Source organism: Theropithecus gelada, chromosome 13, assembly GCF_003255815.1.
Source record: "Theropithecus gelada isolate Dixy chromosome 13, Tgel_1.0, whole genome shotgun sequence".
NCBI lineage: Eukaryota > Metazoa > Chordata > Mammalia > Primates > Cercopithecidae > Theropithecus > Theropithecus gelada.
In genome coordinates, this window is record NC_037681.1 from 65,137,809 (window position 1) to 65,154,992 (window position 17,184).

Consider the following 17,184-nt stretch of genomic DNA (forward strand, 5'->3'; position numbering starts at 1 on the left):
ACTTGAAATCCAATTTGTGTGAGAGCCATATGAAGGCCATCCTGTGGAGAGGTCAGGACCTCTCGGAGTTGAATTTTGGAAGATTCAGACAACTTCTTCAATTTGAGGTGTTCCTGGTATATTGAAGAACTAAAGAAATACCAGAAGAGTGTTGCACAAGTTAATTGATTTTCAGTGTTTACATATGTCAATGTCTAACCTGACTCATTTGGAGAAGGCTTTAAAAGTCTTAGCACTGAGGATTCCCATGAATATTGTGAACCCAAAGTCCAAAATGACTCTTCCACCCTCCCTATGAAAGGATTGGCAGATCAGAAATTTGGTTACGTGTACCATCAAGATATTTCTGGCCAAGGTCATGCCTTCCATACTTTATGGTATGTAAGTTTGGAATTAAACTAAGTCTTTAAGTTCACGAATAGATGAACATGGAGCTTTTTTCTGAACAACTATGTCCTGACTACAAGTGTTCCTGAGGCCACTTCTGAAAGCAGCTTACCACTTCACTAAAACAGCAAAAGCAAGGCAGTTCTGTTTTTCAAACTACATCTTTGCCAGGTATATGCTTACTACTTTGTAGATTTTTAGGACAAAAAAAAAAAACTTCTTTTGGTAACAGAATAACTGACAATGATGGATTCTCAAGCATTTCTGCTAACCAAAGAAGGAAAATGAGATTGTACCCCTTTAGAGTTGGAGTCCAAAATAGTATGGCATACTCAACATTTATCTAACATCTTAGGTGTTCGTTTTAAAATTCATATAAATGTCTCATTTTCCTCCATACTCTGTTTTTATAGAAAATAATGGTGTCTCTCTCTCCTCAAATTATTTTTCACACAGATTTACTGTCCTGAATTTTCCAGAAATGTAGATACTTTTAAATCAAAGGAAGATGGTATTTTGTTTTGTTCAGAACTTTTCTATTCCAGAAAATCACGTCAATTGACAGCAAAGCCATTTGTGGTCACTGAGCCTCCTGTGTAAAGCACCGATGTCATTCTGTAGTTGTCATCACTGTATTCAGAGTGATTCTACATATAGGAGTGAGCATGCAACTACTTCCATGTCTTCTAGTGCTGCTGAGAATTTGTATATTAAGATACACATTATTTATTATCAATTACTTTCCTGAACAATGTTTGTTTAGGGCACTAAAAATATCTTTGTAGGTAGTTGATATTACTTATGAATTTTATTTCAGGACAGCAAAGAAAAATACGAGATAGTTGTTATGAAAAGGGGGCACGGGGTGTGCTAGAGTGGCTCACCACCGCCCTACGGAGTGGGCTAGTTGGCTGTAGAGTAGAGCTGACTCTTTGCACAGTTGCATGTTGACCCTCTGAAGAAGTTTTTTACAAAAATATGATGTCATGTGAAGACCTTGACAGAATTAGCAAAGCGGTTGAGATGCATACTCTGGAGTCAGACAGACTCCAGTTCACATCTTGGCTTTTATACTTACAGCTGTATGACCATAGACAATCTATTTACCCTCTGGCAGACCCCATTTCCTCAATTATAAGATAAGATAACTTGTGAAATGCCTTCCAGAAGGTTACTATTGCATTTATTCTCGTCACCACTCTTAATGAAGAGAGTCTTGTAACAGGTAACTCTAATTGTCTTCAGAGTTCAGGTCCCCAAGAATTATGCCTTCTAAAAGCTAGTCTATTTCCTTCCAGTGGGAGCCATTTCATTCATGCTGCTCTACTCTTCACTTGGACTGCTAGCAAACATGGAGCTAAGTACTGAAGCTTAATTGCTGTGGCTTTCCTCAAGTAGGGTTTCAATACTGTAGTTTGCCCTCACTCCATTCCCTCCTCCATTTCCCCCTTACTACTAAATTTTGGTCTTTCATCCCATGTTGTTAGCTGTTGGTCCTGGTGATTCTGTGGTTTTATTATAAAACCACTTTTGTGTGTGTGTGTGTGTGTGTGTGTGTGTGTGTGTGTGTGTGTGTGTTTTTGGTCAAATGATTATCTCAAATCATTTAGAAAACGTAGGTGAGGCTGAGCGTAGTGGCTCACACCTGTAATCCCAACATTTTCAAGGCCAAGGCAGGAGGATTGCTTGAGTCCAGGAGTTCAAGATCGGCTGGGGCAAGATAGTAAGACCTTATCTCTACAAAATAAAAAAATAAAAGAATTAGCCGGGTTTGGTGGCTACACACCTGTAAGCCCAGCTACTTGGGAGGCTGAAGTGGAAGGATAGCTTGAGCCCAGGAGGTTGAGGCAACAGTGAGCCATGATTATAACACTCCAGCATGGGCAACAGAACAAGACCCAGTTTCAAGAAAGAAAAAGTAGTGGAGGGCAGAGTTCAGTGGGTCATGCCTATAATCCCAGCACTTTGGGAGGCTGAGGTGGGAGGATCCTCTGAGCCCAGGAGTTCGAGACCAACCTGGGCAACATAAGGAAACCCCATCTCTACAAAAAAAAAAAAAAAAGAACAATTAGATGGAAATTAAATAAGTAAAATAAGAAAGAATAAAGCTCCATTCTCTTTGTGGTACTTTATAGTATTTATTTCTGTAGGTGGCAAAGTTACTTTTTTCCCTTAATTTATACTATCTGTTCATGGTAGTATTAGATCTTTACTGTATCACTTACTTAGGGAAATATGACAATAACACTAAGATGATATTTTACCTAAAATACTCATCTATAGAGTTATTTCAACATAAATTATTTATTTCTATTTTCTAGCAAAAATCTGAAGAATAGCACACATTGCTGTCTCTCATCCTATTATTATAGAACGGTAATTCTCAAGCTTTTTGATCCCTGGACACCTCTTTGCACTTTTAAAAAGTGCAAAGACCCAAAAAACTTTTGTTTATATGAGTTATAGCTATCAATATATATTGTATTAGAAATTAAAACCGAGAATTTTAAAAATACTTACAAACTCATTCAAAATAACATTAAACTCATTAGATGTTAACATAAATAACATATTTTTATGAAAAGTAATTATATTTTCCAAAACAACAATAAAGGGAAGACATTCTTACAGAAGAGAGTCATTATTTTTACAAGCCTCTTTAATGTCTGTCTCAGTGGAAGACAGCTGGACTGTCATACCTGCTTCTGCATTTAGTCTGTTGCCATAACATATGTTATGTGACCTCATGTGAGAATGAGAGTGAAAAAGGCATATATGTATTATTATTATTATTGTTGTTATTAATATGGTTAACATAGCTTGGACCTTATAGGTCTCCTGGAAGTGTCAAGGGGATGGTCTAGGGTCTGGACTACACTTTGAGAACTGCTGCTGTATTATAGAAGATAGCCAATACATATTGCAACATAAGAAATGGAAATAATATCTTGCTCACATTTTTAATTTTTAGTGGTTTCAATGAGCTACTAAGTTTTAAAAAATATGCCTCTTAATCCTTCTTCCAAAGTCTGTAGAAACATTAAGGTCGAACTATGGTTGACAGGAATGTTTAGATTTTTTCCTTGAAGATCTGGCCAATATATTTTAGTTTTGTTTGTCTGTTTGTTTGTTTGGAGACAGGGTCTCACGCTGATGTCTAGGCTGGAGTACAGTGGCACAATCATGGCTCACTGCAGACTCAGCTCTCCAGGCTCAGGTGATCCTCTCACCTCAGCTTCCTGAGCAGCTGGAACCATGGGCATACACTAGCATGCCTGGCAAATGTTATGTATATTTTGTAGAGACAGGGTCTCACTATGTTGCCCAGGCTGGTCTCGAACTCCTGGTTTCAAGTGATCCTCCCATCTTGGCCTCCCAAAGTGCTGGGATTACAGGCATGAGCCACCACACCTGGCCAGGCCAGTGTATTTTGAAAGGTACTAGCAATATATGGCATCAATGTTATGTTTTTGGGAATAGTTTTTTTAAAAATATATGTATTGAACAGGGATAATCCTTTTACTTGTGGTATATAAGAAAACGTAGCTTTTTTACCCTTCCAATCTATAGTGGTAAAGCTAGCTTTATTAAACCATTATTTTTATTTGTGTGTGTTGCTTGTTATATCATCTTTATACCATTCAATAATGAGAGTAGAACAAATTGATTTCTTATTCCTGCCGTGAGATGGTTCACAATGAAAGGTAGATGGCTTACCTAATTTACAGAGTGGCATTAGGTTCAGAATGAGTTAGTACAGAAGAATAACACATTTTATTTTGCTCTATTTTATTTTTCTTTATTTAGGTAATAACAATAATGGTTGTGAGCAGCCTTTATTTATTTATTTATTTATTTTTGAGATGGAATCTCACTCACCCGCTGAGGCTGGAGTGCAGTGGCGTGATCTCAGCTCACTGCTACCACCGTGTCCCGGGTTCACGTGATTCTCCCATCTCAGCCTCCCTAGCAGCTGGGATTACAGGCACTCGTCATTATGCCCGGCTAATTTTTGTATTTTGTTAGAGACAGGGTTTCACCATGTTGACTGGGCTGGTCTTGAACTCCTGACCTCAGGTGAGCAGCCTTTAAGCCTTGGTATTGCTATAAGACTAAGGATAGCAGCTCCACTTTCAGTGTGATAGAATCTCCATTACAGTGTGATTTTGCTAGTTTCGTTAATTACTTCTGTTTTCTGTTTCTCTTTCCATGAAAGAACAGTCTTAAACTATCAAGCACTTCCCCAGGAGAAAATGGATCACTTGCCCAACAGTGGCATTAGAGTTAGGTTTAGGATATTTTGAAGTGGCAGAGGTATTAAGTAGTCTTAATAGAAACCTAAATTTCTTTGGGTTTCAGACAGGTGGTGGTAAAACAGACAAGGTCAAGAAGTATCAACTACTATCTCCAATGACAACATGAGTCCTTGCTGGGCCCTGCAAATCTCCTTTATATCATATCAGACTTTTCATGGAAGATTAGATTATGCCTTCACCTAAAAAATAGCTTGCCCATATGAGTCTATATCTATCACTGTATGCAACCCTCATGATTTGGGACAGATGCAATTATTGGGAAAGCTTTTTTCCCAACTTAATCAGAGACTAACAGATACTGTTGTCCACACTAGTACCTAAAATGTTTGAAGACAGTTCTCATGTTTTACTCTTGTATCTGCATGAGCCTTCTCGTCTCCAGCCTCAGCTCTATTCTTCATATGAAAATGTTGCCAGTCCCTTTCCTAACCTTGTTCTCTCTCCTGTTGTCCTGCTCCAGTTTTCAGTGTCCATCTTAAAAGTATGATGGCTAGAATGACACTCAGTGCTTCTGATGTTGAACGGCCATAATAGAGGAGAGTGGGGCCAACTACTTCCTTACCGCCGTTGTCTGCTAATGAAGCTGAAGATCTGGCTTCTTTGGCAGTTGTATCACAGGGACTTATACTGTGTTTACTGTCAATGGAAATTGTGTCTTAGTCACATCAAACTATTAAGCTATATTTTCCTCATCCTGCATTTGTGCAATTGGACATGCACATTCAAAACTGAATCCATTGAAGTTTCACGAGAAGGTGTTCTTTTTTGTTTTCTGTTTTTGTCAATGGAAATAACATTTTATTTAATTTTTTTAGATATGGGAGTCTCACTCTGTCACCCAAGATGGAGTGCAGTGGTGCCATCATAGCTCACTGCTCAGGTGATCATCTCACCTCAGCATCCTGAGTAGCTGGGACAACAGGTATGCATCACCATGCCAGATTAAATTTTAAATTTTTTGTAGAGATGGGATTTTGCCATATTGCCCAGGCTGGTCTTGAACTCCTAGGCTCAAGCGATCTTCCTACCTCAGCCTCCCAAAGTGCTGGGATTACAGGTGTGAGCTATTGTTCCTGGCCTAACTTTTTATTTTGCTGTAATTTTAAATTTACAGAAAGGTTTCAAGAATAGTTCAAAAGATTCCTATATGTCATTTGCTTTATCATTCTCTAAATGAATAAATATAGATTAGATACACATATAAATAGTTACATATAAGTTTTTTTTCTGGATAATTTGAGAGTAAATTGCAGATTATCATGCCCTTTTAAATATTTCAGTTTGTTTTTACCAAGAATAAGTACATTTTCTTAAACAGTCATAGTATAATTATAAAATCAGGAAATTTAACATTGGTATGATACCATGATCTAATCCACGATGCATACTCAAGTCTCACCAATTATCCCACTAAGGTCCTTTATAGTGTTTTTGGAAGTGACAGGTCCAGAATCCAATCTAGGATCATGCATTTCATTCATATACCTGCTAATTTCTCCACCTGAGAAGAGATGTTCTTATCCTTCAAAAACTGGATAGTAGCTGTGGGGATTTCCCACTCCTTTGTCCATAGCTTCTACATCATTGATTTGCAAACATTCAACTACCATCTTCAAGCAAAACAAAAACAAATAAATCAATCTGTTCATCTTTGAGCTTCCCCTTCTGTGAAATCTTGTTTAGCATCTTGACTGTGGACATTTCAATATGGACATCAGAGAACAATAACTTTTAAAAGGTTCATTACTCTCCACTCAAGTTCATTCTCAGAAGCTTTGCATTCAGTTAGCCTTTCTTCTCCTTCCTGCAGATGTGGCATGGCTGTTAGATTGTCCTTTTGCCCTGAGGCTCCCATGTCAGTTATGCCCCATGCCTATTCTCATGGGGTTTTAATTGCCTATAACATTTTATTGTTCACCCTCTTCAGCCTCCTAAACTCTATTTATTTCTCAATGTACCATCTTGTTCATGAATCTTTCCATTCATTCATATAACAAATGGTCACCTTCTAAGTGGTAACATTGTTCTTAGGTGCTGGGAGTACAGCAGTGAGCAAATCACAAATAGTCTTGCCTTATAACGCTTACATTCTTGTGGGGGAAGATAAATAAGATAAATAAAATGTATGGTAAGTGAGATGGTAATAAGTCTGAGGAGAAAAAAAAAATAGTCAAGGGAGATAAGGAGTCATGGGGGAGGTACAGTTTAAGTAGGGTGGCCAGGGAAGGTTGCATAAGTCATTACTGCAGCAAAGCCTCTGAACTCTGATTTCTCTAAATTCTTCAGTCTGTAAGTAGTTAATCTCAATTAAACAATTGGGTGATAATTGTTTCATGATAATCTGTTTATTAAAAGCAGAGTGGAAAGCACTCGGGTTCTGAAATTAGACATAAGTTTGAATATAGATTTAGTTGCCATGTAAACTTGGATAAAATATATAACCTCTCTAAGACTATACTTTTATGATCTATAAAATGAAGTTAATGATGCCTTATAGGTTTGTTAAGAGGATTAAATGAAATAGCAAAAATGTAGCATCTAACATTGCTTGGAATAAATGTTAGAAATTTAACAAATGTTAAATTTAACAAATGTTAGAAATCCTATTGTCTCCTCTATGTGGAATCCTATTGTCTCTTCTTAGTGTCACCCACAGGAGCTAGTTCAGTGCTGGGCATAGAATAGATGTGTAATAGACATGTTCAGTAATCAGTGTCCTATTATTGGTTCAGCTTTTATTTCATTAATTTATTCACATGACATTTACTAAGCACTTTCTGTATATAAGGTGCTATGAATATTAATACAACCCTAAGGTGTTTATAATTTAATAGAGGAAATAAAACAAACACATAAATTAAGCTAGAATGTAAAGATAAAAGTAAAGACAAATACAATAAGAGGCAGGCACAAAGTGATATTGGTATTCACATGAGATTGCCTCCTCAGTGGAGAGAAAGTTTTAAGAACAGGTGACATTGGAACTGTGTCCTAAATTTCTGAAAGAGTTTTAAAGGAGATTAAAAAAAAAAAAAAAGAGCAGACAGAAAATGAGCAGAAACTAGTGGATGGAAAATAGCCTTCAGAACTCAAGAGACTGGCAGGTGGTTCAGTGTGGGTCACAGTGACTCTCAGCTCTGGCTGTAGAGTAGATACTGGAGGCCCTTTAAAAGATACTGCTATTCATTACTACCCCCCAGGAATTCTGATATAGTTGGTCTAGGATGGGACTTAAATATTGTCGATGTTAAAAAAAAGAAGAAGAAATTCTTAAAGAGGTTTTTGTTGGTTGGTTGGTTGGTTTTGAGACTGAGTCTTGCTCTGCCGCCCAGGCTGGAGTGCAGTGGCGTGATCTCGGCTCACTGCAACCTTCACCTCCCAGATTCAAGCAATTATCCTGCCTCAGCCTCCTGAGTAGCTGGGATTACAGGCACCCACCACCATGCCTGGCTAATTTTTGTATTTTTGGTAGAGACGGGGTTTCACCATGTTGGCCATGTTGGTCTTGAACTCCTGACCTCAGGTGATCTGCCCGCCTCAGCTTCCCGAAGTGCTGGGATTACAGGCGTGATCCACCATGTTGGGCCTCAAAGAGGTTTTAATGTGCAGCCATGGGCTGAGACCTCCTGGGCCAGAGTATAGTAGAGGGGAGAGGTTCAAGATCAGCCAAGAACCATACATTGAGGCCATATTGTAGAGGCCTTGTTTCAGATTAAGGAATTTGATTTTAATTTAGAAAGTCATTGCCCTTGAATCAGGGAATGATAGCTGGACCACTTCTGAGCTTCCGGGATGGTTGATCAGACTTTTAAGGCATTTATCCGTCAATGCTCCTGTCTTCGTTGTATTACTGTGATTTGGGTACATTTCTTATATGCCCTATAAGCATACCAAAGGTGAAAAGGGGGTTGTACTCATCTTTCCGTCTTCTTCAGTACCTAACATCGTCTTACATTTATATACCCTATAAGTGTTTGTTGAATGAGTGAACGAATTAGTCAAGAATCAGAGCTGCAATTTGATTTGGGGTCCATACATCAAATCAGGAGACTGTTGCAATATGAGCACCTGAGTAAGAACACTGGCATCAGGGCTGGGGAGAAGACACCCGTAATACCTACTGCAGAAGAAGTGGTTCTATTTTGTCCTTTAAAGGTGGCCAAATCACTCACCCGTCAAACTGACTCAGAGTTAAAGCGGACTAGGAAAAACATGGAGATAATGAAAGAAATAGGCAAGCCATGTGAATTTAGGAGAAGATAGATTTTAAATTGTTTGCATTGAAACTTCAGAGATACATCCAGATTGAGCTGTTTCTCAGGCAGATGGAAATGTAGGTTTGATCTTTGGAAAGAGGTTAAGAGATTTACATTTATAACTTAAGCATAGATAAGGAAAAAATGAAATGTGAGGGAAAAAATTGTTCGACCTGAATAGGGAGATGGAAAGTAGTGGTTCTGAGCAGAATTTCAGACAGTTTCATCAAGTCATTGATTTTCTTAAAAATAAATACTATAATAATTTGGGGCTTTCTATTGTTCTTTACCTGAAATATAACTAAATTCTGCTTTTTCTTTATCAACATTTTCCCACTGCACTATCTGTTCACAGCTTGATGAAAAATCCTGGGACCTCCCTGAGCCCTTTGGCCCCCAGAATGTGATAAGCAGCCTAAGCCCAGCCTGGTATCCTTACCTTTAAAATTTTGCTAGTCTGTTAGTTAATTAATGGCATCTCATTATGGGTTTTTATTGTTGTCGTTGTTGTTTGTTTTGTTTTCTTTTTCTTCAGACACGGTCTCGCTCTGTCACCCAGGCTGGAGTGAAGTGGCACAATCCCGGCTCACTGCAGCCTCAACCTCCTGGGCTTAGGTGATCCTCCCAAGCAGCTTGTACTACAGATGTGTTCCCCCACATCTGGCTAATTTTTGCATTTTTTGTAGAGGCGAGGTTTCACCATGTTGCCCAGGCTGGTCTCTAATTCCTGGGCTCAAGTGATCTGCTCACCTCAGCCTCCCAAAGTGCCAGGATTACAGGTGTGAGTCACTGCGCCTGGCTCATTATGGTTTTAATCTGTATTTCCCTATTTACTAATCAGCTACTTTTCAATAATTATAGACTTACATGTTTTCTGTCTTGTGAAATGCCTATTTGTATTTTTGGCCCATTTTTCTATTGGGCTAATTGTCTTTTCCTTATTTATTTGTAAGAATTTCTTATATATTCTGAATACTAATCCTTGATCAGTTATATGTTACAATTATCTTCTCCCAGTTTTTAGCTTGTCTGTTTACTGTTGTTATGGTGCCTTGATGAACAGAAATTTCTTGAACTATAAGAAATTACTTATATGTGATCATTTTGACTTACACAGACTATTCCATGTGGTTCCTGGAGAGCTCATTAAAACACAGACGGGGCTGGGGCTGGTGGCTCACACCTATAATCCCAATACTTTTGGAGGCTGAGGCAGGAGCATCACTGGATGCCAGGAGTTCAAGACCAGCCTGGTCAACATAGGGAGACCCCCATCTCTACAAAAATCACTGGAGTGCAGTGATTGCACTACTGCACTCCAGACTGGGCAGCAGAGCAAGACCTTGTCTCTAAAAATAATAATAATAATAATAATTAGCTGGGCATGCTGGTGCATACCTATGATCCTAGCCACTCAGGAGGCTGAGGTGGGAGGATCACTTGAGCCCCAGTGTTCGAGGCTACAGTGAGCTATGATCATGCTATGATCATCCTATGATCATGCCACTGCACTGCAGCCTGGGTAGCAGTGAGACCCTGTCTCTAATAAATAAATAAATAATAAAAATTTAAGAACACAGATTGCTGGACCACACCTCCAGAGTTTCTGACTTGGTAGGTCTGGGATGGAGTCTTAAAATTTGCATTTCTAGAAAGTCCCTAGGTTATGCTGCTGATCCAGGACCACACTTTAAGAAACCTGCCTCGACCAGGTCTGTCTTCTGAACATCTTTGCCAATCCTCTCTGCATGGTTCCTTAGAGATTACACTCTATTGCCTAAAACATAATTCACCTCTTCTGCTCTTGACATATCAATTTTTGGGCCCTGGGTCACCTTAATTGACTTTTTACCAGGTCTTGTCAGTCCTGGGTACAGATAGCTAGCTGCCTAAGGAATGCTTGCAATATTAATAAATGCTACCTTTTTGTTCAAAGTTAATAGGTAGCTTTTAAAATGGCCTAGTATTATTGATTAGCTGACTTTGTAGTCTCCTTTAGGAGTATAAGTGTGCTGAAGTTATTCTGATACAACGTTAAGTCATGAATCAAACTCATTGTCCTGCCATGCTCCAGTACTTAGTCTCCTTCCCCAAAACCCTACCCCCTTTTTTCCTTCAAAATTGCACTTCAGATCTGCATCCTTTCCTGTCGTCAGTTAGTCCCCTACATCCCCATTCCTATTTGTGATACCCATGTATTTTTCTGGGACATGAATAACAACCTCAAACATCTTAATAATAAAGCCTCAGATGGGTAACAGGAATACACTGTAAAAATTAAATTACAATATTTAAGCCTTCCTTGTAGTTTATTTAGAGCCAGGTTTCCCAGCAGTGACACTGTTGGCCTTCTGGGTGTATGATTCTTTGTTGTCTGGGCCTGCCCAGTGCACTGAGGGTGTTCAGCAGCAGCAGTGGCCTCTACTCACCATGCCAGTGGCACTCCACCTCACCCTGTGTGGCCATCCCAAATGTCCTTTGAGGACAAAAACCTCCTCTGGTTGAGAACCACTGATTTAGAGACATCTCATGCCTTACTTGAATTTTCAGGGTTTTTTTTTTTTTTTTTTTTTTTTTGTGTGTGTGTGTGAAATATTGTCAGCTGGTTTGGGCCTTTTAAAATTTCAACTCCCCAAGCCCTTTTAATCTTCTCCTCCATCACTTTTTTTATCATATACTTCTCTTTGTTTCTGGCTAAAAGAGGGCACTATATTTTCATGATTTTTTTTTTAAACTGATTCTCCATCACATTTCTCCAAGACAAAGGGCAGTTCCCACCAAACACAGGGAAGCAGACCCCAGGACACACTTCAGATTCTTTTCCTGCCCTTCCTGCAAGTATTACTCTCACCATAGGATGGTGGTAGTTACTGTGATTAATATACTTTTAACTGTAATGCGATTAGAGAAAATCATGCCAAAATTGCTAGAGCTAAAACTTGACCTGCCCTGACAGGATGATGAAAACTCAATACCCTTCTCCCTGACCCTCCCCACCCGCCTCACTCCCCAAATAGTCTTGCTTCTTAATGAGTAAGAGTAGTTTAAGCTGCAATTATTTCCTCTTACACTGACTGTCCTTTTCACCCTCATTACTCTTTGGATGTATAATGGGGAGATAGCTGCTTGCAGACTAGCAAGGAGGTCTGGTGAATGGCAGCAATACAGACGTACTCGGGAAGAGTGCATTCCACTCTCAGAACAACCTGCCCAAACTGAATGCGGCTCACAAGTGGAGTGGGCAGAGCTTTTTACAATTTCAATTTGAAATGCCACTTTTCTAGTTTTTGTGGCTAAAATAGTAAATAATTTTGTGGGTTTTTTTTTTTTTTCAGCTGCTTTTAGTTTGACATTTGCTGAGCCCTTCTTGAATTTACTTTTGCAGAACAAGACTATTTGTACCCCAACCATTTGGACCATTAGGCCACTGCTCCTTTTTAGTTGCATTTAGGGACCTTCTCCAATTCAATCTCTTTCTACATGAGCAGAGCACCTATTCATTCAAAGGGAACACCATGACACAGCCGGAGACTATGCCTCTGGAGTGTAAGGAGCTTTGTGTCTGCTTCCTAATTTCAGAAACTCAGAGTTGCTTATTTACCAGATATCAACCAAGCTCTGGGTACCAGGCACTTTTGTACATTTCTAATTTTGTCTTAGCTGAGATAAATACCAACTACCCTGAAGTACTGTAAGATGTACAAGTACCTTATTAATCATCCAAAAAAAAAAAAAAAGCCTAAGCAATAACAATGTTTTATATTAGTTTGAGGATTAGATGAATTCTATTTGTAGCTATATTTTCCTAGGTAGCAGTTCTTATAAATAGACATTTCATAACCACTAATCAAAATAAGTCAATGCCTTGGTTATCTGTAATTTTCTCTCACTACAACTTTAGACACTGGAATAGCACTGAAATAAGGAGTAATGATCTTAATTGTGTATTTCTTGGTAAATGACAGAATTCCTCCATATATATGATTTTGTTTGATTTTTTTTAATTGGCAGTATGGGCAAAGGAAGAAACTTTGGGGCAATGAATGGTTTTTAAAACATAGGCTGGGTGAAATGGCTCATGCCTGTAATCCCAGCATTTTGGGGGGCTGAGACGGGAGGATTGCTGGAGGCCAGAAGTTTGAAATTGCCCTGGTCAATATAAGGAGACCCCATCTCTACAAAAATTTCAAAAAATTAGCTGGGTATGGTGGCATGTACCTGTGGGTCCAGCTACTTGGGAGGCTGAGGTGGGAGGATCACTTGAGCTTCAGAGGTCAAGGCTACAGTGAGCAATGATTGCATGCCACTGTATTCCAGCCTGGGGGACAGAATGAGACCCTGTTTAAAAAAAAAAAAAAGGGAAAGAAAGAAAGAAAGAAAGAAAGAAAGAAAGAAAGAAAGAAAGAGAGAGAGAGAGAGAGAGAGAAGGAAGGGAGGGAGGGAGGGAGGAAGAAAGGAAGGGAAGAAAGGAAGGAAGAGAGAGAAAGAGAGAAAGAAAAGGAAGGGAGGGAGGGAGGGAGGGAGGGAGGGAGGGAGGGAGGAAGGAAGGAAGGAAGGAAGGAAGGAAGGAAGGAAGGAAGGAAGGAAGGAAGGAAGGAAGGAAGGAAGGAAGGAAGGAGAGAAAGAAATCTATACACCCAAAGACCTAAACATTATCCCTGACGAGCGTGACCACCTTGCTTATCAAAAGGAGAAGAGAGGTTCTCATTTGGTGGCGGTAGCTATCTAAACCAAGGCACTTGCTGCAAAACCTAGAAACCTGGGGAAATGACAAATAAAGGAGCCAAGCAAAATCAGCATTAAGGAAAGGGGGAAGAAGAAAATATAAAGACTGGAAGACAAAGAAGGGAGATGATTGGAAAGAGAAGTGAAGATTTCAACACTGATGTAAGAAAGTGACAGCATAAGTTACAAAGAAATTGGGAAAAATTAAATACTTCTTCAGGGTGGAACAGGCCAACATAACGGAACAGTCTTTCAGGACACCCAGCCCTCAGAGCTCCAGACACCTCACTTCATACCAGTTCATACCCAGTAACTGCTCTTCATAGCAAATCTCCTTCTCGATGAAGAAAAGTTTGAATCATGTTTGCTATTTTCATCACCCAAACCTCCAAAATTACCTAAAGAAAAAAAGAAGTTTGCTTAATTTTCCCTGTAATGAAAGTCTGTGTGGAATCACTCACTGTCTGACAGGGCTCACTAAATTTGACGTTCCTGTCCCGGATTTATCAGGATACCTCATTACTTCATCATACTATATGTAAGAGTCAACTAGAATACAGTCAACTCATTATTGTTTGAATGATGTAAAAAGGAGAGGTTGATAATCCAAAAGGGTATGCAACCCTCTGTGATTTCTACTTGGTTATTTACATTTGTATTTTGATACTATAAACTTTCTCCTTTGTATTACTATTTTTTTTTTTGTCTTTTTTTTTTTTCTTCCTTTTTGTGGAGAACGAGGTCTCGCTATATTACCCAGGCAGGTCTCGAACTCCTGGGTTCAAGCTATCCTCCCGCCTCTGCCTCCCTGAGAGCTGGGATTACAGGCGTGAGCCACCGCGCCCGGCTCTCCTTTGTATTATAACAATCTGTTTACCCATCGGTCTCCTCCACTAGACTATCAGCATCTTGACTGCAGGGACCATCTTAGTATCCAAAACCTAGAGCAGAGTCTCTGGCACATAGCTGGGGTTTGAAAAATGTTAGATAAACGATTGAAGAAAAAGATGTATCTGATCTGAGAAATCACTGCAAACAAAGTAATGCCTCCACACAATGAAAACACTCAGTAACACCTGGAAAGCTTAACTGCTTGTCTCTCAGACTGCTGCGAAGCCCCCAACCTCAACCAAAGTGCCCTACTGTAAATCTTCTCCCAGAATAACGGAAGTGGTTAAGTGTTCAGGTGTCAAAATGCTACCCTGCTGGGCTGCAGGCCACATACAAAGTTATATTACATTGAGTTTGAAATGCTAACAAAGCAAGTAATTAAGCTGAGTAAGTGCTAAGTTGCTTGAAAGCAAGATTTGAAGCTGATAAACCAAAATGCTGATAATTAAGAGTTGATTATACAGCTTTGTTGTTTCTCTACCCTGCTAATAGCCTCTTATTCTTGGCATGTAATGATTTCTTCCCCACAAGGGAAACACACACACACACACACACACACACACACACACACACACAAACTATCAATCTTCTCCTCCTGTCTCCCATCCTGAATAAGGTGTGACTCCCTTTCTTAAGCTAAATCCTCTCCCTGTGGTCTTGATCCTTTTCTCTCTCTTCTATCTATTACATCTTTTACCTCTCCCTCTCCATGAATTTCTTTTCCGTTTACACACGTGCTCAGGATTTACCAACCTTAAGGAAAAAAAAAAAAAAGGCAAGCCAGCAAATGATAGTAGGAGAATCTTCCCTTACTCTACATTCCCTTAATTCTCTCCCATCTTTCTCCTCTGTATCCCTTAACCTCTTGGAAAAGGAATCTGTGTTCCTTGCCTCCTCAACTTGATGACTGATTGCTATTTATTCCCTTAAACACTTCTCCTGGTTTCTCCACTCTAATGAAGCTCTTTCAGAAGCTATAAATAATTCTTAATTGTCAGATTCCAGAATCTTTATTTGCCTCCATCTCTGCAATCTTTCACATGGTTGACCTGCCCCTTTGGTAGAACTATGCCCTTTTGTGACTTCCATGACATTTTACCTTTCTGGTTTTCTTCTTCCTTCTCTTATTACTCTTCTCACCCTCCCTGTTCTCCTTCTTTCTTCTCCTTCTTCCTTTCTGGTAAGAGAGGAAAAAAAAACTAATATTTATTGATATGCAAGACAAATTATATGTCAGATATTGTGCCAAGTTTTCAAACATCTTTTATTCTCACATCAACCCTAGGATATAGATATTCTTATCTCCATTTTGAAAATTATTTTTAATTGTGGTAAAATACACATAATGTAAAATTTACCATACGCATCATTTTAAGTGTACAGTTCAATGGTATTAAGTACATTTACATCATTGTGCAACCATTACCACCATCAATTTCCAGATCTCTTTTCATTTTCCCAAACTGAAACTCTGTCTCCATGAAACAATAGCTCTCCATTCTTCCCTCCTGCAGCCCCTGGCCACCGCCATTCTACTTTCTTTCTTTGTGAATTTGACCACTCCAGGTACCGCAAATAAGTAAAATTGTACAGTATTTGTCTTTTTGTGGCTAGCTTGTTTTATTTAGCATGATGTCCCCCAAGGTTCATCCATGTTGTAACATGTGCCAGAATTTCTTTCCTTTTTAAGGTGGAATAATATTCCATTGCATACACATACCACATTTTGTTTATCCACTCAACTTACAATCATCCCCATATAAATGGTAAAACTGTGGCTCAGACTAGTGCAGTAAACTCATTGAGATTGCACAGCTTTTCCTTATGGGGAAGCATTCTTCTAAATTCTATCCTTAGTCTTATTTCCTCTTCCCCTCTCCCCCTCTCTCTCTTCCCTCTCTTTGTTGATCTGCTCCCATATTTTTAATTTTAATCTCCATCCATGTGGGTGTTTCTTAAATATATATCTCAAATATATCCTTGGTACTGAATCTAGTTCCCTATTTCCAGTAGATCCAACAAGAATATTCCCCTGTTGCTTTCAACTCACTATGTATAAAACCCAAGTGCATCATCATCTGATCCTCAAAACAGGCTTGACTTTCTCACACCCCTATTGTTGTTAATGGCACCACAAATTTCCCAGTCATCCGGACCCTAAACCTCTGAGTCATCCTTGAGCCTCTTTCTCCACATCTCCCAAATTCCATAAATCCTAAAGTCAGTCCTGTCAGTTGGGTCTCCCTAATCATCTTCATGCCCATTCCAGCCTTGCTGTGCCTGCAGAAGCGGTCCTACAGTCTGTTGGGTCTAAGAGCTTGGGCTGGGTTTAAGTCCCAGCCCAGCCACTCGCTGGCATGGAGAGGACAGAAAGTGTTTGGCTAGTCACCTGACCTCACTGAGCCTCAGCTTCCTCATCTGAGGGAGAGAACCTAATGAACAAGGTATATTGATCATTAAATGAAATATTATGTATGAATAGTTCAGCACAGTGCCCAGCATTTAGTAGATGCTAAGTAAATGGTAATTCTCTCTTCTTTTTAAAAAAATTCTGTCTTCCTTCTTCTAATTCACTAGCCTTCTTCCTTCATGAGGATTTTTTCTCTCTC

The 17,184-nt window shown here is 39.3% G+C and overlaps 1 protein-coding gene across 1 annotated transcript in view; it reads left to right on the forward strand.

The window, feature by feature from the left end:
* Nucleotides 1–17,184, forward strand: part of CAMKMT (calmodulin-lysine N-methyltransferase) — a 406,766-nt gene that overhangs the window by 296,301 nt on the left and 93,281 nt on the right. The window lies entirely within an intron of this gene.